We start from the raw sequence: 24080 nt of genomic DNA on the forward strand, positions 1-24080 counted from the left end.
GTAAGATACTATTATATTATAATTAATTGGATTATGGCTTTTAGAATATATTGTTAAACCGAATACTTATCTAGGTATGAGATTCTATATGCATGTGACACCCGTGGCACACCTGTACCCTATAATGAGCAGGATCATACTAATGGAGGAGACTCTATTTAAAAAGCAGAATGTGGACCACAGGGACATACCTTCTGATGAAACCGTTCTAATGCTATAACGGAGAAACATGTTAATGAAACTGGCACTGGTGCTGAGAGTAAACTGATTGTTTTGGAATGTTGGCTTCCACCTGTTCCAGATATCCAGCTACACACGGGCGCATCACAGCCGTATGACAGGTGATCTCAGCCAGGGGCTGTCCTACTACATTTGGTTTGTTCTGGCTCGAGCAGACTGAGACCACATATCCAGCTTTGTTCCGGCTAAAGATACAGCTTGCGGTGTATAGCCACAGTCGTCGGCCGCTCCATTCAATAAGAAGCATCACGTTCCAGCCTACGGCGAGGTGAGGTGAAAACATTGCACTGACCTTACCAGTCACTGTAATTTGTATAAACCCCATACTACGCCAGCAGTATAAAAGTGAAGTAGAGCGGCAAATGGTTAATACCGGGTCCTGGTGAGTGCACACATCAGGATATTGTGGATCTAATGACTGCAGCTTTTGTATCCATTTAAATATCTGGACTCTCAGTAACAGCAAATTTGCTATAGTCAGTGTATATATCCTTATACACAAAGAATTCCTAGGATATATAAATAACTGGATATCAAGTAATTCTGACCAAACTAGCCTACTAAGATACATAATATATGGCTATGGACTGCCTATACATTTATGAACTTTAAGAATACTTTGGAGCCATACAGTTTATCAGTATAAATTGAGGTGTCTTTCAGCTTTTTTAAGTGCCATACATGCATAATTTATGTATATAAATGAGATTATTTTTATCTATATTTACTTTTTAATATATCTAATAAATGTGATTGGAATTTAAGCGCTCTCTATTAAGTACCTTATGTTTGTATATTGACTATAGTTTAACCCTAGGCTATTAAGTGGGAGCAGCTTGTATAATTGCCTGGTGATTAGTATAATTCTTAGGCATTTATTGATGAATTGGTGATCTAACCACTAACTGTTGCGCCTGGATTTTTGTTCACTCACTGGTACACGTGGAACATCAGAAAAATTCTGGTGTTTCCCCTGGTACCTGTGAGCACACAAAATATATATTTTCGTGTTCTCCACCAACTTGTTCATGGATGTTGCCATAACGTTGAGGACATCCAGAATTGCTATGTGTTCTTTGTGCCTGGTCTTTGCCATTTCAGCCATGTTGTTGGTCATGTTCTTCTGTATTGCAGCCACACTGTAGGCCATCTTCTCCATTGTCTTCTCAATGGCCTCCAGTCTGGTGTTGACGACATCCTGAAAGTGTCCTGGCACTGCTGCATCTCTGATGCCAGGTTTTCTACCCTTTGAACTCTTGAGGGTGCCTGCCCTTGCTGAATGTCTCTCACCAATTGCACTTGTGCTGCTGTAGAAAATGTAAAAAAAAAATTAGAAGTCCATTCCCGCATATGAAAAATGGAGAATGTATAAAACTTTCCAATCACTTTCCAATTTTTTTTATTTGGGATGGGGATTATACATCAATCACAAGATTCATTGAATACCTTAACAAAAATGATTATAATTTAAAATTCACTCATAATATTAGTGATACAACCATCAATTATTTAGATATCATTTTCTTGGTGAAGGACAACAAACTGTGTACCTCCACCTACACTAAAGAAGTAGATACAAATTAATATCTGCCATTATAAGAGCTGGAAGGATAATATACCCAAGGGACAATTGTTGCGTCTCCGCAGGAATTGTTCCGATCCAGATATGTTTGAAAAACAAACTGGGGTCATGTACCAATCATTCCTGGATCAGGGATATCCCAATGATGTACTAGACAGTGTACTTTTGGAAGTTAGTCAGGTCGATAGAGATACACTATTCTCACGGAAGCTGGATCTGTCCGTTAATTTAACATCTCTTGAAAAGAAAGAAAATAATAGATCTTTGGCATTTATAACCAAATATAACACATCTGCAACGGATATTCGAAAAATTATTAATAAGAACTACAATCTTTTGAAATTGGATAAATTTATAGAAAAAGATTTACAAGGGTCAAGAAGGGTGGTTTTCAGAAAAGCTAATAATTAAAAATTGAAGTTAGCGCCTAGTATACTGAGACAAGCCAATTTCAATTCTGAAAAAAAAAAACTGACTAGATATAGCCCCTAAAACCAAAAGGCTTTTTCAGATGTGGCAGATCGAGTTGCCACACCTGTACACATGCAGCTCACAGGAGTAATAATATTACATCTTTTACTGATAAGAATTCTTATGAGATAGAAACGTTTTTTAATTGCCTATCCAGCTATGTGATCTACAGTATGTAATCTCTTGCGGTTGTGGCATTTAATATGTTGGCCGCACAACAAGAACGGTCAACATTAGATTTTTATAGCACAGATGGAGTGTTCTGAGAGATCTGAGAACACATACGGTACCTTGTCATGTTTCAGCTTGTCCAATGGGCAACCTGGCCAATTTGAGAATTCAGGCTCTTGAACAAATCCCGAAGACAGGTAGAGGAGGAGATAGGTTCAATAGGTTATGTAAGAAAGAAGTCTTTTGGATTTCTAGGTTAGGGACATTAACACCTAATGGCCTCAATGATATGATTGAACTGAACAATATTTACAGTACATGTGGGTAGGTACACTTCATATGGGGGGACACCATAGGTCCCTAGGGTCTATCCCCATTGAGGTTATTCTCCTAAGAATATATCATTAGTTATATCATTTGTTATTTAATATAAATACTAGGACAAAGGGGGTCTCCTAAATATTACAGATCCACTCTTTGTCTTGGTTTCACAATGCTTTTATTTATGTAGACGCATATTTAGTTTGGTTGCCTTATGGTTTTAGGGTCCGTCCTGATCTCAAAATGATTACGTAATGCCCTGTGTATTACGAATCGTTAGTAGTGTATACTAACCTTGGGAGGGTCGGAAGTTTAGAGAAGGTTTCCATATCAATATTTTACTTGGTCCTAGTCTGGTGATCTGGTGTCTGTGTTTAGATTAATTTTTATCCCCCTTCATTTATGTGTGTGTATATTTAAACATTTATGCACACACATGAATGTTTAGGTGTGTATCATATGCAACAGTTCTAACTCAATTGTGGGTAGCATGCCAATGTTTATACGTGTCTTTTCTCACCAGTACATCTCTATCTGAGATATAGATATATATATATATATATATATATATATATATATATATATATATATATATATATATTATTTTTTTCTCTCTGTCGAAATCTTTGGAGAGAAAATAATGTAGTTTTAAAGATACAATGTATCCCTTATATGTCTGAAAAAGGACTTGTGTTGTAACATTTTTAAAGATATTAATTTTGGTCTGATACATAAGAATAAGAAAAAGAAAATATATATAAAATAAAAGGATAATGATTTATTATATTAAATTGGTGGACTGATGTATTTTTCACTATGTCCATCATAAAATATGCACTTTTTACCTTATATTTCTAATGGTGATAATATCACTTGGTGACACTTATAAAAACAAGGGGAAAGTGTTTATATAATTATATATTTATTTTTATCTGTGTATATATGTATTCCCTATATTTGTTTTGTATAATGTGGTTATAATGAGGAGTCTAATCCTGAATAGCTACGAGTCTGTCTTGGATTGGGATAATTAGCCCTACCAGGTATAAATGGACTGTCCGACTGAAGGGTGGCACTTCTGATGAACAGCGTCGTTATTAAGGCTGAGAAACGCGTCAAAGCAGTGCCCTGATTTCACGATTTTGGACTTCAGGCTTCCAGCACCTCATACTGACAAGCCGGCATCAGTTATTGTAGCTCCAGTGGACACGAGCGGTCACTAGTTTCAAGTGGTGGAAGCGGCAGGCTCCATCACTTCAGCCTCTCTTAGGTGCCAGACAGCACGGCTCCACTTACAAAGAGACATACAACTCCTGCATCGGAGATCCTCAACCCCCATACGGCTATTAACCTGGATTCTTTTTCAAAATGACAGGTGAGGGGTAATACATTGTATGGAACTGTTGAAGCTGTTGAAATCCGCTTATTAGAACTCTCCGGGAAGTGCTTGCTCCACTTGAATTCTAACACAAATCCAAAGGAGTCCGCTATATGAAGCCCATTTGTGATCACAAAATACTGGTGCAGTGTCGTCTGTGATTAGAAAGTTTTATACAGTCTCCATTTTTCATTTTTATCAAAAGCGCTTTTTTTTTTTACCAACAGCTGTTGCAGATCTTTTATTTTAACCAATTAAAGTCAGCCATCAATCTATTGACTTTTTATATCTTTGTCTACCATATATGTTTCCAGCTGGGGGTGGTATTGTGTTTAATGGGAATATGTCATGCTGATGTACATGTTGCATGATATATTAAATAAAATAAAAAATGACACCTTTGCGCTACGGATGGCGCTTCTTTAAATCTTTTCTTCCTATATATTATGGAGACTCTGCAACTCAATTCAAGTAGCTGCAGTCCGGGGAGCAGGTGTAATTGATTTGCCCACTAATAAGTGTGTGGTTGTTTTAAGTGTCTCCAAGTTAATACACTAGTGCCCACCTTTCTTTATTCATTCCCACATATGTTTAAGGATCACATTCTTTTCAGTTTATTAAACAAATTATTACTTACACAGGGGTGTAGAAACTGGGGGCTGCTGCACATCCACCTCGCTGTCCAACTCTTCCTGTAACAGATCCGGCCTGAAGTAGGGACCAATCCCTGACGCGAATCCGCTGCTAATCTGTGGCACCTCTGTTTACCAAAGTATTAAAACAATAAAAAAAAGTTAGTAAATAATATTACAAAATATGGAAAAGATCAAAATGGATTAATATATTAACCTTCTGCATGCTGTGGTGCCGATGCTCCAGGAGCTTCTCCGGACCCCAAATCTTGAGACATTTCTTGGCTTGAGATTGACACGTTGGCACGGCTGGCATCAAACCCTTGAAAAGTCTCATCCGTGAATCCTGAGGACTCAAACAGGTTGGGTGATGGGTTCACAGTATAAAGAGTCACGCTTTCTTGAGGCTCTTGTGTCACAGTCTCTGAGCTCCTGGAGGATTGGTCCCGAGCTGGTGATGCTCCGCGCACAGGTGAATATCTGCGTACTGATGATGTTTGGCATGCAGGTGATGATCTGCGTGCTGATGATGTTTGGCACGCAGGTGATGATCTGCATGCTGATGATGTTTTGCGTGCAGGTGATGATCTGCGTGCTGATGATGTTTGGAGTGCAGGTGATGGTCTGCGCACTGGTGACGTCCGACGCGCAGATGATGTCCGGCACGCAGGTGATGTGCTGCGTGCAGGTGATGTCCTCTGGGCAGGCGTGTCTAGGGGAAAGGTGAAACACACTTTTAGCAACGAAAATGATAATAGTTTAGCACAGCACATTTGAATGAATTCTTACCATCACGCCTCCTTTTGGACTGCTGGGCTCCTGCTGTCTTCCGTCTTCTGGGCGGTTCTTCCTCCTCGGGAAAGCCAGCAGGGCGTGTGGAGTCCAGACTGCCTGGAACTCCTTGGACCATGACAGGGTTCATGCGCCTTTTGATGACTTCCTACCATGGCAGCCACATGAAATTCAATGCCGGACCACCTCCGGTTGTTGTCTCGTGTCTGCGCTGAATCTCCATCTTTTTCTTGGTCTGTCTAAGGCAGTCACTGTAATGCTTCATGCAGTTTCTGGTGTCCCGACAGTTTCCAGATACTGCAGTGACTTTATCCGCGATGGTCTCCCAGATCTTCCTCTTTGCCTTCACTGCTGTTGTCTGTGCCTTTGTTCTGTACAGAACGTCGTAGAACCGGTTGACGCCATTCACTGGGACACAGTTTTTCGCCTCGGTGTACCGGGGTCAACGTGGAATCTTCCGCCCTGTTTCTTCTCCAGAGGCTTCCTCTTCTGACTGATCCTCTGGCTGGCTTCTTGGCTTTTAGGAAAATAAATTTAATTGCAGCATGCCATGTGTTTTTTGGGTCATGCTTGACCACAGGTTTAATTGCAGCATGCCATGTGGTGGTGTAGGGGTGACTTTAGTGGACTTTAGGGTGGGGTTTTACTGTTTTTTTTATGTGCTAAAGTCCACTAGTCACCCATACACCACCACATGGCATGCTGCAATTAAACCTGTGGTCAAGCATGACCCCAAAAACACATTAGCACATAAAAAAAACCAAGTAAAACCCCACCCTAAAGTCCACTAAAGCCACCCCTGCACCACCACATGGCATGCTGCAATAAAACCAGTGGTCAAGCATTAAAAAAAACAACAACACATTAGCACATAAAAAAAAAAAACAGTAAAACCCCACCCTAAGGTCCATTAAAGTCACCCCTACACCACCACATGGCATGCTGCAATTAAACCTCTGGTCAAGCATGACCCAAAAAATACATTAGCACATAAAAAAACAGTAAAACCCCACCCTAAGTCCACTAAAGCCACCCCTGCACCATCACATGGCATGCTGCAATAAAACCAGTGGTCAAGTATGACCCAAAAAAACACATTAGCACATCATAAAAACAGTAAAACCTCATCCTTCCTGAAGTCCACTAAACCCACCCCTGCGCCACCACATGGCAAGCTACAATTAAACCTGTGGTCAAGCATGACTATAAAAACTCATTAGCACATCAAAAACCAGTAATACCCCCCCAAACACCCCAAAAGTCCACTAAAAAGACACCCCAACATCCCCCTAAAAAATCATGCTGCAATAAAACAGAACCTAAGCACAAAATAAAACACATGTTAAACATACCCCAAACGCCCAAGCAGAACCACATGTACACCTCATGGCTCCCTACTGCCACCCAAACATTACATCCTGCACTCAAACCTCATACAAAACAGGAGCCAAGCATTCAAAACAGCACCCATACACTACACAAGCACCTATATGCAATGCCATAGCACATATGGTACTTACCCCAAAATGTCGAATTCGGACCAAACACGACTCTCCTCCGGGACTGGCTAAAGGTCTTCTGTCCATCCTGGATGAAAGTCTGCTGGGTGTAGGTTCACAAAAGTGCACGATACCACAGTAATGAAAGCCAAATTGTTTACTCTGCAGCTCCTCACTCCGCTCTGCAGGTTCCCAAAATGACTCCTGAGCATGCAGCAAGCAAGCCCTTTAAGCTGTCGAGGAGCGCGGGAAGTCGAATCCAGGCTGCCCACAATCCGACCATTGGTCCCTTTCTGACGGGAGGCGTGTCGAAACCATTTCAAATTGAATATGTCGAATTCAGTGCCCGTGAAGGAGGGTTTCGACAGTCAAATGCTGTCGAATCGGAAAACTGTCGCATCCACTGTGGGATTCGACACCAATTGAATATACCCCTATATCTACATGTGTGGCTTTCTCTGTTGTTAGTTTGGATTGTTTAATTGGAATCTGTACAGATAGGTTACTGGGGACCGCTGCAGTGAAGCTGTTGTAAGTGTGGCAGCTCAACTAATTATTGTTTTATTTAAAATGGTAATAAACTGTTTGCTAGCGCTGATAGGGGAATACTTATCTTCACATACGCGCACGCAGGGGGGGTTTCCGAGTACCTAGAAACCCCCCCTGGCCGCCGATCCATCAGTGCTGCTGTCCGTTTGTTTTAGCATTTATTTTTAATTAGCAGCAGCAGCTCCCTCCTCCTTACACTGTCCGAGTGACAGTGAGAACCTGGCTGCTGCTGTCTGCCTGTAGGGGGAGCTGCAGCGGAAGCGCTCGGGACAGCTCCTCTCTCTGCTGTCTTCGGCTCCCACTGTGTGTGACTCTGCAGAAGCAAGGTGCGTGTCTCACATTCTGTATGTGTGTGGGATCATGGATGGAGGGGTAGTTTATAATAAATTGTACCGCAGCAGTTTGTGAGTAGCCATGTATGTGTATAAGGTGCGGGGGTGAGGAGGGGGGTGTTGTGTTTACTGTTAATGGGTGTGTACATGGCTATGTACATGGATACTATGTGAGTAACCAGAGCCGGCCATAGGCATAGGCAAACTAGGCAATTGCCTAGGGCATTTGATATGCCATGGGGCATCAGCAGCTTCTGCTGATTAAAATGATATGCGGCATGACTATATTCTGTGTGTAGCATTTCTTATGCAGATACAGCCACAGTCTCACAGAATATATAGGCAAGCTGCATATCAATTTAATCAGCAGAAGCTGCTTGTGCATCCTAGCCACATAACAATGCAAATAAGATGCATTTTCATTGAAAAAAATGTGTCCAATTTTAGCACTGAGGCAAGATTTGAGGACACATCTGTATCCAAGCAGAGGCAGAGGTCACAGTGTTAGTGGCAGTGTGAGTGCTGTGTGCATGTGAGTGGGTCGGTTGTGCAGTGGTGTTTGGAATATGTGTAAGGAGCATTATGTGTGTCATGTAAAAATGCATAAATAATGTGCAACATATGTGTAGGGGGCACTATGTGTGTCATTATGTGTATAAGGGCATTAATAATGTGCGGCATATGTGTAACAGGGTACTACTGTATGTGTGTCATTATGTGTATAGGGGCGCTAAAAATGTGCAGCAAATGTGTAGGGGGCACTATGTGTGTCATTATGTGTATAAGGGCATTAATAATGTGCAGCATATGTGTAAGGGACATTATGTGTAAAAGGGCATTAATAAAGGTTGTCATGTGTAAGGCACAGTATGTTTATAAGGACATTAATAATGTGTCTCATATGTGTCAGGAGCATTACTGTGTGGCATTATGTGTATAAGGTGCTCTATGTGGCATTGCGTATAGAAAGGGCACTAACGTGAATAAAGAGCAATAGGGTGTGGTGTAATGTAAATAAGGAGAAATTCAGTGTGATGTAATGTGAATAAGGGGCTCTACTGTGAGGAGTAACGTTTATAAGGTAAAGTGATACTACTGTGGGATGTAATATGAATTATGGACACTATCGCATGATCAAATGTGAATAAAGTTGCAGTACTGTGTGGCGTAATTGGAATTGGGGTTACTATTTTGTGGCCATGCCCCTTGCCAGCAAAAACACACCCCTTTTTGGGCTATGCGCCAAATGTGCGAACTGTTCCTATTTAAAATATAGGGGGTGCTGGGAAAGAGGTGCAAGGTCAGAGGCGGAACCAGCGGTGGTGCTAGGGGGCACCAGCCAAAATCTTGCCTAGGGCATCATATTGGTTAGGGCCGGCTCTGTGAGTAACTAAGTATGTATGCTGTGTGCATGTATAGTGTGTGAGTGTGTATGTGTATGAATGCTGTGTGCATTTATTGTGTGTGTGTGTGTGTGTGTGTGTGTGTTTATGTATGCTGTATGCATGCCTGTGTACTGTGTGTGCATGTATACTGTGTGTGTGTGTGTGTGTGTGTGTGTGTGTGTGCGCGTGCATGCTGTGTGCATCTATTTTGTGTATCTAAGTATGCCTGTGTGCATGTATACTATGTATGTATGCATGCTGTGAGTATGTATGTATGCATGCATGTGTACTGTGTGTGTATGTGTGTATGCTGTGTGCATGTATACTGTGTGTGCATGTATGCTGTGTGCATGTATAGTGTGTGTGTGTGTGTGTGTGTGTGTATGTATGTATCTATCTATCCTGTGTGCATGTACACTGTATGTATGCTGTGTGCATGTATGCTACTGTACAGTGTGTGTGTGTGTGTGTGTGTGTGTGTGTGTGTGTGTGTGTGTGTGTATGTACAGTATGCCTATGTACAGATGTGCGGTATGTAATATATATTTCTCTGACGTCCTAGTGGATGCTGGGAACTCCGTAAGGACCATGGGGAATAGCGGCTCCGCAGGAGACTGGGCACATCTAAAGAAAGCTTTAGGACTATCTGGTGTGCACTGGCTCCTCCCCCTATGACCCTCCTCCAAGCCTTAGTTAGATTTTTGTGCCCGACCGAGCAGGGTGCAATCTAGGAGCTCTCCTGAGCTTCTTAGAAAAAGTTAGTTTTAGGTTTTTTATTTTCAGTGAGACCTGCTGGCAACAGGCTCACTGCATCGAGGGACTAAGGGGAGAAGAAGCGAACCTGCCTGCTTGCAGCCAGCTTTGGCTTCTTAGGCTACTGGACACCATTAGCTCCAGAGGGACCGAACACAGGCCCAGCCTCGGAGTCCAGTCCCAGAGCCGCGCCGCCGGCCCCCTTACAGAGCCAGAAGCAAGAAGAGGTCCGGAAAATCGGCGGCAGAAGACATCAGTCTTCACCAAGGTAGCGCACAGCACTGCAGCTGTGCGCCATTGCTCCTCATGCACACCACACACTCCGGTCACTGAGGGTGCAGGGCGCTGGGGGGGGCGCCCTGAGCAGCAATATAAACACCTTGGCTGGCAAAAATACATCACATATAACCCCCAGGGCTATATGGATGTATATTAACCCCTGCCAGATTCCATAAAAATGCGGGAGAAAAGTCCGCGAAAAAGGGGCGGAGCCTATCTCCTCAGCACACTGGCGCCATTTTTCCCTCACAGCTCCGTTGGAGGGAAGCTCCCTGGCTCTCCCCTGCAGTTAATACACTACAGAAAGGGTTAAAAAGAGAGGGGGGGGGGCACAATTTAGGCGCAGTATACAACATATAGGCAGCTATAAGGGAAGACACTTTTTTATAGGTGCTATCCCTGTGATATATAGCGCCCTGGTGTGTGCTGGCATACTCTCCCTCTGTCTCCCCAAAGGGCTTTGTGGGGTCCTGTCCTCTATCAGAGCATTCCCTGTGTGTGTGCTGTGTGTCGGTACGGCTGTGTCGACAGGTATGTGGAGGATAATGAGGTGGAGGCGGAGCGAATGCCTGTAAATATGTTGTCACCCCCTGCGGGGTCGACACCGGTGTGGTTGAACTTATGGAAGGATCAACGTGAAAGTGTCAACTCCTTACATAAAAGGCCGACGACACGGAACAGCCGGCTACTCAGCTTGTGCCTGTTCCAGCGTCTCAAATGTCATGGGGGGCTCTAAAATCGCCCGCTACCTCAGATAACAGACACAGATGTCGACACGGATACTGACTCCAGTGTCGACATCGATGAGACTGGTGTACTCTCCAGATAGATCCACCCGTTACAGGATTGAGACAATGAAAAATGTATTACACATTTATGATTATACCCCAGGTACCACATAAAAGGGTATTGTGTTTGGTGAGAGAAAACTATTAGTAGTTTCTCTAACGTCCTAAGTGGATGCTGGGGACTCCGTCAGGACCATGGGGAATAGCGGCTCCGCAGGAGACAGGGCACAAAAATAAAGCTTTAGGATTAGGTGGTGTGTACTGGCTCCTCCCCCTATGACCCTCCTCCAAGCCTCAGTTAGGTTTTTGTGCCCGTCCGAGCAGGGTGCAATCTAGGTGGCTCTCCTAAAGAGCTGCTTAGAAAAAGTTTTTAGGTTTTTTATTTTCAGTGAGTCCTGCTGGCAACAGGCTCACTGCATCGAGGGACTTAGGGGAGAAAATTTCAACTCACCTGCGTGCAGGATGGATTGGATTCTTAGGCTACTGGACACCATTAGCTCCAGAGGGAGTCGGAACACAGGTCTCACCCTGGGGTTCGTCCCGGAGCCGCGCCGCCGACCCCCCTTACAGATGCTGAAGATTGAAGGTCCTGAAACAGGCGGCAGAAGGCTCTTCAGTCTTCATGAAGGTAGCGCACAGCACTGCAGCTGTGCGCCATTGTTGTCACACACTTCACACCAAGCGGTCACGGAGGGTGCAGGGCGCTGCTGGGGGCGCCCTGGGCAGCAATATTTAATACCTTTATGGCAAAAGAATACATCACATATAGCCATTGAGGCTATATGTATGTATTTAACCCATGCCAGTTATCTAAAACTACGGGAGAAAAGCCCGCCGAAATAGGGGGCGGAGCTTATTCTCCTCAGCACACAGCGCCATTTTCCTGCTCAGCTCCGCTGTGAGGAAGGCTCCCAGGACTCTCCCCTGCACTGCACTACAGAAACAGGGTAAAACAGAGAGGGGGGGGCATTTTTTTGGCGATATTTTGATATATTTAAGCTGCTATAAAGAACAACACTTATATAAGGTTGTTCCCATATATATTATAGCGCTTGGGTGTGTGCTGGCAAACTCTCCCTCTGTCTCCCCAAAGGGCTAGTGGGGTCCTGTCTTCGATAAGAGCATTCCCTGTGTGTCTGCTGTGTGTCGGTACGTGTGTGTCGACATGTATGAGGACGATGTTGGTGTGGAGGCAGAGCAATTGCCGATAATGGTGATGTCACCCCCCAGGGAGTCGACACCGGAATGGATGGCTTTGTTTATGGAATTACGTGATAATGTCAGCACATTACAAAAATCAGTTGACGACATGAGACGGCCGGCAAACCAGTTAGTACCTGCCCAGGCGTCTCAGACACCGTCAGGGGCTGTAAAGCGCCCTTTACCTCAGTCGGTCGACACAGACCCAGACACAGACACTGAATCTAGTGTCGACGGTGATGAAACAAACGTATTTTCAAGTAGGGCCACACGTTATATGATCACGGCAATGAAGGAGGCTTTGCATATCTCTGATACTGCAAGTACCACAAAAAGGGGTATTATGTGGGGGGTGAAAAAACTACCTGTAGTTTTTCCTGAATCAGAGGAATTAAATGATGTATGTGATGAAGCGTGGGTTAACCCAGATAGAAAAATGCTAATTTCAAAAAAGTTATTAGCATTATACCCTTTCCCGCCAGAGGTTAGGGCGCGCTGGGAAACACCCCCTAGGGTGGATAAGGCGCTCACACGCTTATCAAAACAAGTGGCGTTACCGTCTCCTGATACGGCCGCCCTCAGGGATCCAGCTGATAGGAGAATGGAAACTACCCTAAAAAGTATATACACACATACTGGTGTTATACTGCGACCAGCCATCGCCTCAGCCTGGATGTGCAGTGCTGGGGTCGTCTGGTTGGATTCCCTGACTGAAAATATTGATACCCTGGATAGGGACAGTATTTTATTGACTATAGAGCAATTAAAGGATGCTTTCCTTTATATGCGAGATGCTCAGAGAGATATTTGCACTCTGGCATCGAGAGTAAATGCGATGTCCATATCTGCCAGAAGGAGTTTATGGACGCGACAGTGGTCAGGTGATGCGGATTCCAAACGACATATGGAAGTATTGCCGTATAAAGGGGAGGAATTATTTGGCGTCGGTCTATCGGATCTGGTGGCCACGGCAACTGCCGGAAAATCCACCTTTTTACCTCAGACCCCCTCCCAACAGAAAAAGACACCGTCTTTTCAGCCGCAGTCCTTTCGGTCCTATAAGAACAAGCGGACAAAAGGACAGTCATATCTGCCTCGGGGCAGAGGAAGGGGTAAGAGAGGGCAGCAAGCAGCCCCTGCCCAGGAACAGAAGCCCTCCCAGGGTTCTGCAAAGCCCTCAGCATGACGCTGGGGCATTACAAGCGGACTCAGGAGCGGTGGGGGGTCGACTCAAGAATTTCAGCGCACAGTGGGCTTGCTCACAGGTGGACCCCTGGATTCTGCAGGTAGTATCTCAGGGTTACAGGTTGGAATTCGAGAAGTCTCCCCCTCGCCGGTTCCTAAAGTCTGCTTTGCCAACGTCTCCCTCAGACAGGGCGACGGTATTGGAAGCCATTCACAAGCTGTTTTCTCAGCAGGTGATAATCAAGGTACCCCTCCTACAACAGGGAAAGGGGTATTACTCCACGCTATTTGTGATACCGAAGCCGGACGGCTCGGTAAGACCTATTCTAAATCTGAAATCTTTGAACCTGTACATACAAAAATTCAAGTTCAAGATGGAGTCACTCAGAGCAGTGATAGCGAATCTGGAAGAAGGGGACTTTATGGTGTCCCTGGACATAAAGTATGCTTACCTACATGTCCCAATTTGCCCTTCACATCAAGGGTACCTCAGGTTCGTGGTGCAAAACTGTCATTATCAGTTTCAGACGCTGCCGTTTGGATTGTCCACGGCACCTCGGGTCTTTACCAAGGTAATGGCCGAAATGATGATTCTTCTGCGAAGAAGAGGCGTATTAATTATCCCTTACTTGGACGATCTCCTGATAAGGGCAAGGTCCAGAGAACAGCTGGAGGACGGAGTAGCACTAACCCAACTAGTGCTGCAACAACACGGGTGGATTCTGAATTTTCCAAAATCTCAGTTGACCCCGACGACACGTCTGCTGTTCCTGGGAATGATTCTGGACACGGTTCAGAAAAAGGTGTTTCTTCCGGAGGAGAAAGCCAGGGAGTTATCCGAACTTGTCAGGAACCTCCTAAAACCAGGGAAAGTGTCTGTGCATCAATGCACAAGAGTCCTGGGAAAGATGGTGGCTTCTTACGAAGCGATTCCATTCGGCAGATTCCACGCACGAACTTTTCAGTGGGATCTGCTGGACAAATGGTCCGGATCGCATCTGCAGATGCATCAGCGGATAACCTTATCGCCACGGACAAGGGTGTCTCTCCTGTGGTGGTTGCAGAGTGCTCATCTGTTAGAGGGCCGCAGATTCGGCATACAGGACTGGGTCCTGGTGACCACGGATGCCAGTCTGAGAGGCTGGGGAGCGGTCACACAGGGAAGAAACTTCCAGGGAGTATGGTCAAGCCTGGAGATGTGTCTTCACATAAATATACTGGAGCTAAGAGCGATTTACAATGCTCTAAGTCTGGCAAAACCCCTGCTTCAGGGTCAGCCGGTGTTGATCCAGTCGGACAACATCACGGCAGTCGCCCACGTAAACAGACAGGGCGGCACAAGAAGCAGGACAGCAATGGCAGAAGCTGCAAGGATTCTTCGCTGGGCGGAAGATCATGTGATAGCACTGTCAGCAGTATTCATTCCGGGAGTGGACAACTGGGAAGCAGACTTCCTCAGCAGACACGATCTACACCCGGGAGAGTGGGGACTTCATCCAGAAGTCTTCCACATGATTGTGAACCGTTGGGAAAAACCAATGGTGGATATGATGGCGTCCCGCCTCAACAAAAAACTGGACAGGTATTGCGCCAGGTCAAGAGACCCTCAGGCAATAGCTGTGGACGCTCTGGTAACACCGTGGGTGTTCCAGTCAGTGTATGTGTTCCCTCCTCTGCCTCTCATACCAAAGGTACTGAGAATTATACGGCAAAAGGGAGTAAGAACGATACTAGTGGCTCCGGATTGGCCAAGAAGAACTTGGTACCCGGATCTTCAAGAGATGCTCACGTAGGATCCGTGGCCTCTACCTCTAAGACCAGACCTGCTTCAGCAGGGACCGTGTCTATTCCAAGACTTACCGCGGCTGCGTTTGACGGCATGGCGGTTGAACGCCGAATTCTAAGGGAAAAAGGCATTCCGGAAGAGGTCATTCCTACACTTGTAAAAGCCAGGAAGGAGGTGACTGCACAACATTATCACCGCATTTGGAGAAAATATGTTGCGTGGTGTGAGGCCAGGAAGGCCCCCACGGAGGAATTTCAACTGGGTCGATTCCTACATTTCCTGCAAACAGGATTGTCTATGGGCCTCAAATTGGGGTCCATTAAGGTTCAAATTTCGGCCCTGTCGATTTTCTTCCAGAAAGAATTGGCTTCAGTTCCTGAAGTCCAGACTTTTGTAAAAGGAGTACTACATATACAGCCCCCGGTTGTGCCCCCAGTGGCACCGTGGGATCTTAATGTAGTCTTGGATTTTCTCAAATCCCATTGGTTTGAGCCGCTCAAATCGGTGGAGTTGAAGTATCTTACATGGAAAGTAACCATGCTACTGGCCCTGGCTTCAGCCAGGAGAGTATCAGAATTGGCGGCTTTATCATATAAGAGCCCATATCTGATTTTCCATACGGACAGGGCAGAACTGCGGACACGTCCTCATTTTCTGCCTAAGGTGGTGTCAGCGTTTCACCTGAACCAGCCTATTGTGGTGCCTGCGGCTACTAACGATTTGGAGGATTCCAAGTTGTTGGACGTGGTCCGGGCATTGAAAATATATATTTCAAGAACGGCGGGAGTCAGAAAGTCTGACTCACTGTTTATATTGTATGCACCCAACAAGATGGGTGCTCCTGCTTCTAAGCAGACGATTGCTCGTTGGATTTGTAGCACAATTCAACTTGCACATTCTGTGGCAGGCTTGCCACAACCTAAATCTGTCAAGGCCCATTCCACAAGGAAAGTGGGCTCATCCTGGGCGGCTGCCCGGGGGGTCTCGGCATTACAACTCTGCCGAGCTGCTACTTGGTCAGGGGCAAACACATTTGCAAAATTCTACAAATTTGATACCCTGGCTGAGGAGGACCTTGAGTTCTCTCATTCGGTGCTGCAGAGTCATCCGCACTCTCCCGCCCGTTTGGGAGCTTTGGTATAATCCCCATGGTCCTGACGGAGTCCCCAGCATCCACTTAGGACGTTAGAGAAAATAAGAATTTACTTACCGATAATTCTATTTCTCGTAGTCCGTAGTGGATGCTGGGCGCCCATCCCCATCCCAAGTGCGGATTGTCTGCAATACTTGTACATAGTTATTGTTACAAACAATAATTGTTGTGAGCCGTCTGTTCAGAGGCTCCTACGTTTGTCATACTGTTAACTGGGTTCAGATCACAAGTTATACGGTGTGATTGGTGTGGCTGGTATGAGTCTTACCCGGGATTCAATATCCTTCCTTATTGTGTACGCTCGTCCGGGCACAGTATCCTAACTGAGGCTTGGAGGAGGGTCATAGGGGGAGGAGCCAGTACACACCACCTAATCCTAAAGCTTTATTTTTGTGCCCTGTCTCCTGCGGAGCCGCTATTCCCCATGGTCCTGACGGAGTCCCCAGCATCCACTACGGACTACGAGAAATAGAATTATCGGTAAGTAAATTCTTATTTTTTCCTGCATCTGAGAAACTAAATGAGGTGTGTGAGGAAGAGTGATCTTCCCCCGGTAAGAAATTGATATTTTCTACAACGGTTATTGGCAGTGTACCCTTTCCCGCCAGAGGATAGGTCACGCGGGGAAAACACCCCATAGGGTAGATACAGTGCTTACACGCTTATCAGAAAAGGTGGCACTACCGTCTTCGGGTACGGCCGCCCTGAAGGAACCTGCTGATAGAAAGCAGGAGGTTACCCTATAAGATATGGTCACACACTAGGGCATTATATTGCGACCAGCCGTTGCTTCGGCATGGATGGGCAGTGCTCCCGCTGCGTGGTCAGATTCCCTGTCGGAAAATAACTATGGATAGGGACAATATTTTGCTGAAAATAGAGCATATAAAAGAAGTGGTCTTATACATGCGTGATGCACAGAGGGATATTTGCCGGCTGGCATCAAAAATAAGCGCTAGGTCCATTGCCACCAGACGGGGGTTATGGACTTGGCAATGGTCAGGCGATGCCGACTCGAATCGGCACATGGAAGTTGCCCTATAAGGGGGTAAAACTGTTTGGGGATAGTTTTTCAGACCTCATTTCCACAGCTACTGCTGGGAAATTAATTTTTTTGCCACAGGCTACCCCACAACAAAAGAAAGCACCGTATCATCAAGTACAGTCCTTTCGGCCCCAGAAAAACAAGTGGGCTAGAGGCTCATCCTTTCTGCCGAGAGGCAAAGGTAGAGGAAAAAAGCTGCAACACACAGCTAGTTCCCAAGAGCAGAAGTCCTCCCTGCGTCCGGTAGGTCCACAGCATGGTGCTGGGGCTGCTCAGGCGGACCCGGGTACGGTGGGGGCCCGTCTCAGATATTTCAGCGGACAGTGGGCTCTCTCACATAGATCCCTGGGTCCTTCAAGTAGTATCTCAGGGGTACAGGCTGGAGTTCGAGACGTTCTTCCCCCCGCCGTTTCCTAAAATCTGCCTTACCGGCACCTCCCTCTGCCAGGGAGACGGTGTTGGTGGATATTCAACACTATAATCACAACAAGTGATTGTCAAGGTGCCCCTCCTTCAGCAAGGAAGGGGTTACTATTCCACAGTGGTTGTGGTACCGCAACGGTTCGGTGAGACCCATCTTGAAATTAAAATACTTGAACTTTTATATCAGAAGATTCAAGTTCAAGATGGAATCGCTCAGGGCGCTTATTACGAGCCTGGACGAGGGGGATTACAGGGTCTCCCTGGACATCAAGGATGCGTACCTGCATTTCCCCATTCCCCCCCCCTCACCAGGAGTACCTCAGATATGTGGTACAGGACTGTCACTATCAGTTCCAGACACGGCCGTTGGAGTTGTCCACGGCACCGAAGGTCTTTACCTAGGTAATGGCCGAAGTGATGATACTCCTTCACAAGAAGGAAGTTTTTATTATCCCGTACTTGGACGATCTCCTGATAAAGGCGAGGTCCAAAGAACAGTTGGTAGTGGGGGTAGCACTCTCTCGGGAAGTGCTACAACAGCACGACTGGATTCTCAATATTCCAAAGTCACAGCTGGTCCCGACGACACGTCTTCTGTTCCTGGGAATGTTTCTGAACGCAGACCAGAAAAGAGTGTTTCTTCCAGTGGAAAAAGCCGAGGAGTTGTCATCTCTAGTCAGAGACATCCTAAAACCAGGACAGGTGTCGGTACATCAATGCACACGAGTCCTGGGAAAAATGGTAGCTTCGTACGAAGCATAATTCCATTCGGAAGACTCCACGCAAGGACGTTCCAGTGGGACCTGTGGGACTAATGGTCCGGGTCCCATGTACAGATACAACAGCGGATAACCCTGTCAGCAAGAAACAGGGTGTCGCTGCTGTGGTGGCTGCAGAGGGCTCATCTACTAGTGGGCCACAGATTCGGAATACAGGACTGGGTCCTGGTGACCACGGATGCCAGCCTTCGGGGCTGGGGTGCAGTCACACAGGGAAGAAATTTCCAAGGAGATTTCGCTTCACATAAATATTCTGCAGCTAAGGGCCATTTACAATGCCCTAAGACAAGCAAGGCCCCTGCTTCAGAACCAGCCGGTACTGATCCAATCAGACGACATCACGGCGGTCGCCCATGTACACAGACAGGGCGGCACAAGAAGCAGGATGGCGATGGCAGAAGCCACAAGGATTCTCCGATGGGAGACCTACACCCAGGAGAATGGGGACTTCATCCAGAAGTTTTCCAAATACGGGTAAACCGTTGGGAATGACCACGGGTGGACATGATGGCGTCCCGCCTCAACAAGAAGTTGAAAAGATATTGCGCCAGGTCAAGGGACCCTCAGGCGATCGCTGGGGACGCTCTAGTGACACCGTGGGTGTACCAGTCGGTTTATGTGTCTCCTCCTCTACCTCTCATACCCAAGGTACTGAGAATAATAAGAAGGCGAGGAGTGAAAACCATACTCGGGGTTTCGGATTGGCCATGAAGAGCTTGGTACCCGGAACTTCAAGAGATGCTGGCAGAGGACCCTTGGCCTCTGCCGCTCAGGCAAGACCTGCTGCAGCAGGGACCCTGTCTGTTCCAAGACTTACCGCGGCTGCGTTTGACGGCATGGCGGTAGAACACCGGATCCTAAAGGAAAAGGGTATTCCGAAGGAAGTCATCTCTACCCTGATCATAGCCAGGAAGGATGTCACTGCAAGACATTATCGCCGCGTTTGGCGAAAATTTGTTGCTTGGTGGGAGGCCATGAAGGCCCCGACGGAGGAATTTCAACTATGTCGATTCCTGCACTTCCTGCAAGCAGGGGTGACGTTTGGGCCTCAAATTGGGGTCCATCAAGGTCCAGATTTCGGCTCTGTCGATTTTCTTCCAGAAAAAACTGGCTTCACTGCCTGAAGTTCAGACTTTGGTTAAAGGAGTACTACATATTCAGCCTCCTTTTGTGCCTCCTGTGGCACTTTTTGGATCTCAACGTGGTGTTGGATTTCCTAATGTCACATTGGTTGAGCCACTTAAAACCATGGAGCTAAAGTATCTCGCGTGGAAAGTGGTCATGCTGTTGGCCTTGGCCTTGGCCAGGCGTGTGTCAGAATTGGCGGCTTTGTCATGTAAAAGGCCTTATCTGATTTTCTGTATGGATAGGGCAGAGTTGAGGACTCGTCCTCAGTTTCTCCTGAAGGTGGTCTCAGGTTTTCACTTGAACCAACCTTTTGTGGTGCCTGCGGCTACTGGGGACTTGGAGGATTCCAAGTTGCTGGACGTAGTCAGAGCCCTGTAAATTTTATTTTCCAGGACGGCTGGAGTCAGGAAGACTGACTCGCTGTTTATCCTGATGGCACCCAACAAGCTGGGTGCTCCTGCTTCTAGGCAGTCTATTGCGCGCTGGTTTTGTAGCACTATTCAGCTGGCGCATTCTGCGGTAGGATTACCGCAGCCTAAATCAATAAAAGCCCATTCCACAAGGACGGTGGGCTCATCTTGGGCGGCTGCCCGAGGGGTCTCGGCTTTACAACTTTGCCGAGCAGCTACTTGGTCAGGGGCAAACACGTTTGCAAAATTCTGCGAATTGATACCCTGGCTGAGGAGGACCTGGAGTTCTCTCATTCGGTGCTGCAGAGTCATCCGCACTCTCCCGCTCGTTTGGGAGCTTTGGTATAATCCCCATGGTCCTTACGGAGTTCCCAGCATCCACTAGGACGTCAGAGAAAATAAGAATTTACTTACCGATAATTCTATTTCTCGTAGTCCGTAGTGGATGCTGGGCGCCCATCCCAAGTGCGGATTGTCTGCAATACTTGTACATAGTTATTGTTAACTAATCGGGTTCTTGTTGTGAGCCATCTATTCAGAGGCTCCTCTGTTATCATGCTGTTAACTGGGTTTCATATCACAAGTTGTACGGTGTGATTGGTGTGGCTGGTATGAGTCTTACCCGGGATTCAAAATCCTTCCTTATTGTGTACGCTCGTCCGGGCACAGTATCCTAACTGAGGCTTGGAGGAGGGTCATAGGGGGAGGAGCCAGTGCACACCAGATAGTCCTAAAGCTTTCTTTAGATGTGCCCAGTCTCCTGCGGAGCCGCTATTCCCCATGGTCCTTACGGAGTTCCCAGCATCCACTACGGACTACGAGAAATAGAATTATCGGTAAGTAAATTCTTATTTATATATATATATATATATACACAGGTCGAGCAGTGTGCTGGCTACTCAATTACACACACACGTACGGAAACCCCCCTGTGAAAATCCTGCGTTTGCCACTGCTTCAACTGTGCTACTGCATCTATCTCTAAATCAGGCCCAATGTCTCCTCTGCATGCTTGCCACATATGCCCTACCAGCAGGCTTGGACTGGCCCACAGGGGTACAGGGGAAACCACCGGTGGGCCCCACTGCCTGGAGGCCCACCTCCTGCTCTAAGAATAAGGTTCTAGACTGTGCACTTGAATTATACATTATACATATGTTACCTTATACTGGACTATGGTATATTTTCTACAGTGCATTGCTGTTATTAATCTGGTACATTATCATACATACAGCAGCTGGATTTACTATATATATTTATGAAGGGGCCCAGATGTTGCACTCTCTAATAGTTAATCAAACCAATAAGGTGGCAGGCCACACCCCCTCTGCGGACTGGCCAAACCCCTAAACATGGGCCCCTACCACTGCATTCCCCCCGGTGGGCCAGCATGCCCCAGTCCGACACTGCCTACCAGCCTTAATACTGGGAGGGATTGCGGTATCAACTATTTGGTATAATTGCCAATGCTTCTTGCTATACCATTGTGCCTTCTCCCCATGATCAAGAATCATCTCCGAAAATCATAACTACCTGTAGATTTGAGGAGAGGTGGCAAAGGATCAAAAATGTAAGCATTGTTGACATTGTTACAAGCTGTCTCTTAACGAGTGTTTTTATTACATGACTAATCAGCCACAATAACATCACGTCTGGGTCACCATATTTAAAGATACAGCTAATTAGACTGCAGGTGCATGTTGTTTTCTTGTCTCTATAAAATGGTCTGCATGTGCCCAAGTTTGTCACTGTGTTATTGGAGTATCACAGTATAGCCCAGGAGAGATTGACACCTTATCAAGTTATCATAGAGACTGCTGATCTGCTATCACCTGTGTGAGGATACTGGGTATTGAAACTGTATAACAAAAACAAGAGATAGAATCTCCTCCTTTTGCGCTCAATACAGATGCAAGCAAGCGGCCAGTGAAATAAAGAGAGCACCCGCTCTCAAACAGATATATGCAAAACTTGGGGTGATACCAGCTTCTTGCGCATCCGGATGTACTCATTCACTTAATCAACAAACACAATAGGACTATTGGGCATGAACTTACATATCATAGTTCAGTCCCGCGTGCACATACCCGCGTGCACATAACAGTTTCTTTGATTTTCACAAAACGGGGATGAGCTTCAATAAAAAATCAGCTTACATTAGATTTATGTCACGCATGCCCATAAAGGTTTCTTTCACTTTCTTCAGAAGTTCGAGTATCCACACCAAAAGGACTTTGTTAAAAAACCTTTTTTATTACATAGTCTGCTAAGTATGCCCAAATCCTTAGGTCCGGCAATCACACAAGTAAGGAAGAGAGAAATGTATAACTGCAACACACAAGTGCAAATACAATAGCTTACATAACCACTGCAAACTATTACACATTAATGTGCCAGGTAATTACCAGCCCATTTAGCAATCCCTGCAAAGTCCCTAAACTTCAGTGGCAGTTACTGCAGAGCTCAACAGTCTCATGCAGGGGAATTGTCCTGATGTCACTGTATACAACTGCTCTTGCTTGCTGGCTCATTCTGGTATTTACTGGGTTTTACTCCCCGGGTATACCAGCTTTGCTCACTCCTGTGGCTGCTCAAGTCCACTCTCAGACAGGTTCTACATGAATTTCTGTAGAACTGGGTGAGCTCAACCTCCCACCTCCAGTCCAGTACAACGAATTACTCACCCTATGTTCCAGACTCCCCTCTCTACACTCCCTCATCCTCCCCTCTGTTGCCTGGGCTATGTGGAGCATGTCCACATAGCCCAGTCATTGTACAAGCTGTGTTTGAAAAATGACTATTAGGAGATGATCGGTTGGTATTTTAGTGCGGTTTGTTTTGTGTATCCTGTTATCTTGCCCATTAATTACCCAGTGTCTTCCTTAGAAATGCAAGACTATGCAAATAGCTATGAGAATAATGCAGCCAATCAGCAGTGGTGCTAGTGAGGTCATAATATGGTAGTCCCTACATCACACAGTAACCACACAATTATTGTGCCCAAGACTTGGTCAGAAGTTATTCAGTGGGGTTCTATTTATATGGCTGAGAAGAGTGGGTGGAACAGGGGTGTTAGTGTGAACCTAGAGAACACAATTATTTCTCACCACATGCCACTTACATGACCCCCAGCCCTAAACACATGCCGGCAGACCGCACTTGCTCCTTCAATGGCATCTAACCTCCACACATGATCCTTACATGCCATCAATTCTCACCACATGTCTACCAGATTTCCACACATGCCTTCATATCCATTCACATGCTGTATGCCAATTAGACCTCCTGCATTTGCAATCAGACCTCCCCAAAAAGCATGTCCCCCACAGACCACCCTAGCCATTATTTTCTTCTCTTAAAACACCTTTGACTTACGGCATGCACTGGAGACAATTGCCTATGCTACATCACAAACATGCCAATTGTATAACAGCGGGACAGTCTCACCAATCCCTCTAAAAGAACTGTCCCACTCAAATCTGAATTGATAGATACAGGTATTCCTGCTTCAGTAGAAGTAGACACTGAAGAGGCAAATTCCCAGCTTCAATCCCAGACGGAGGCTTAGCCAAGGTACACACTATACAATTATCTGACAGATAATCTGCCAGATTTAGCTGGTTGGCATCAAAATTTGGCAATGGATGAGAGCAAATGGCAATCGACCATTTGCTCCAAAAAAACTGCAAAATGGACAAAAACAGTTGTTCATCCAAGTTGGTTAAATTTGTGTTTTACCTATTTGTATGAACGACAGGTTTTGTTAGGTTTCCAGTATTTGGGAGCAAATGGTCGGTTG

The 24080-nt window shown here is 45.9% G+C and overlaps 1 long non-coding RNA gene across 1 annotated transcript in view; it reads left to right on the plus strand.

Annotated features, from left to right (window-relative positions):
• The first annotated feature begins 202 nt into the window (after positions 1-202).
• The window catches only part of LOC134935212 (uncharacterized), a 41277-nt gene continuing 17399 nt past the window's right edge, over positions 203-24080 (plus strand). Inside the window, exon 1 of the long non-coding RNA XR_010179988.1 lies at positions 203-508. This is a non-coding gene — a long non-coding RNA (uncharacterized LOC134935212). The remainder of the gene's footprint in view (positions 509-24080) is intronic.

The sequence above is a fragment of the Pseudophryne corroboree genome, chromosome 6 (assembly GCF_028390025.1).
Source record: "Pseudophryne corroboree isolate aPseCor3 chromosome 6, aPseCor3.hap2, whole genome shotgun sequence".
In the NCBI taxonomy this organism is placed as follows: Eukaryota; Metazoa; Chordata; class Amphibia; order Anura; family Myobatrachidae; genus Pseudophryne; species Pseudophryne corroboree.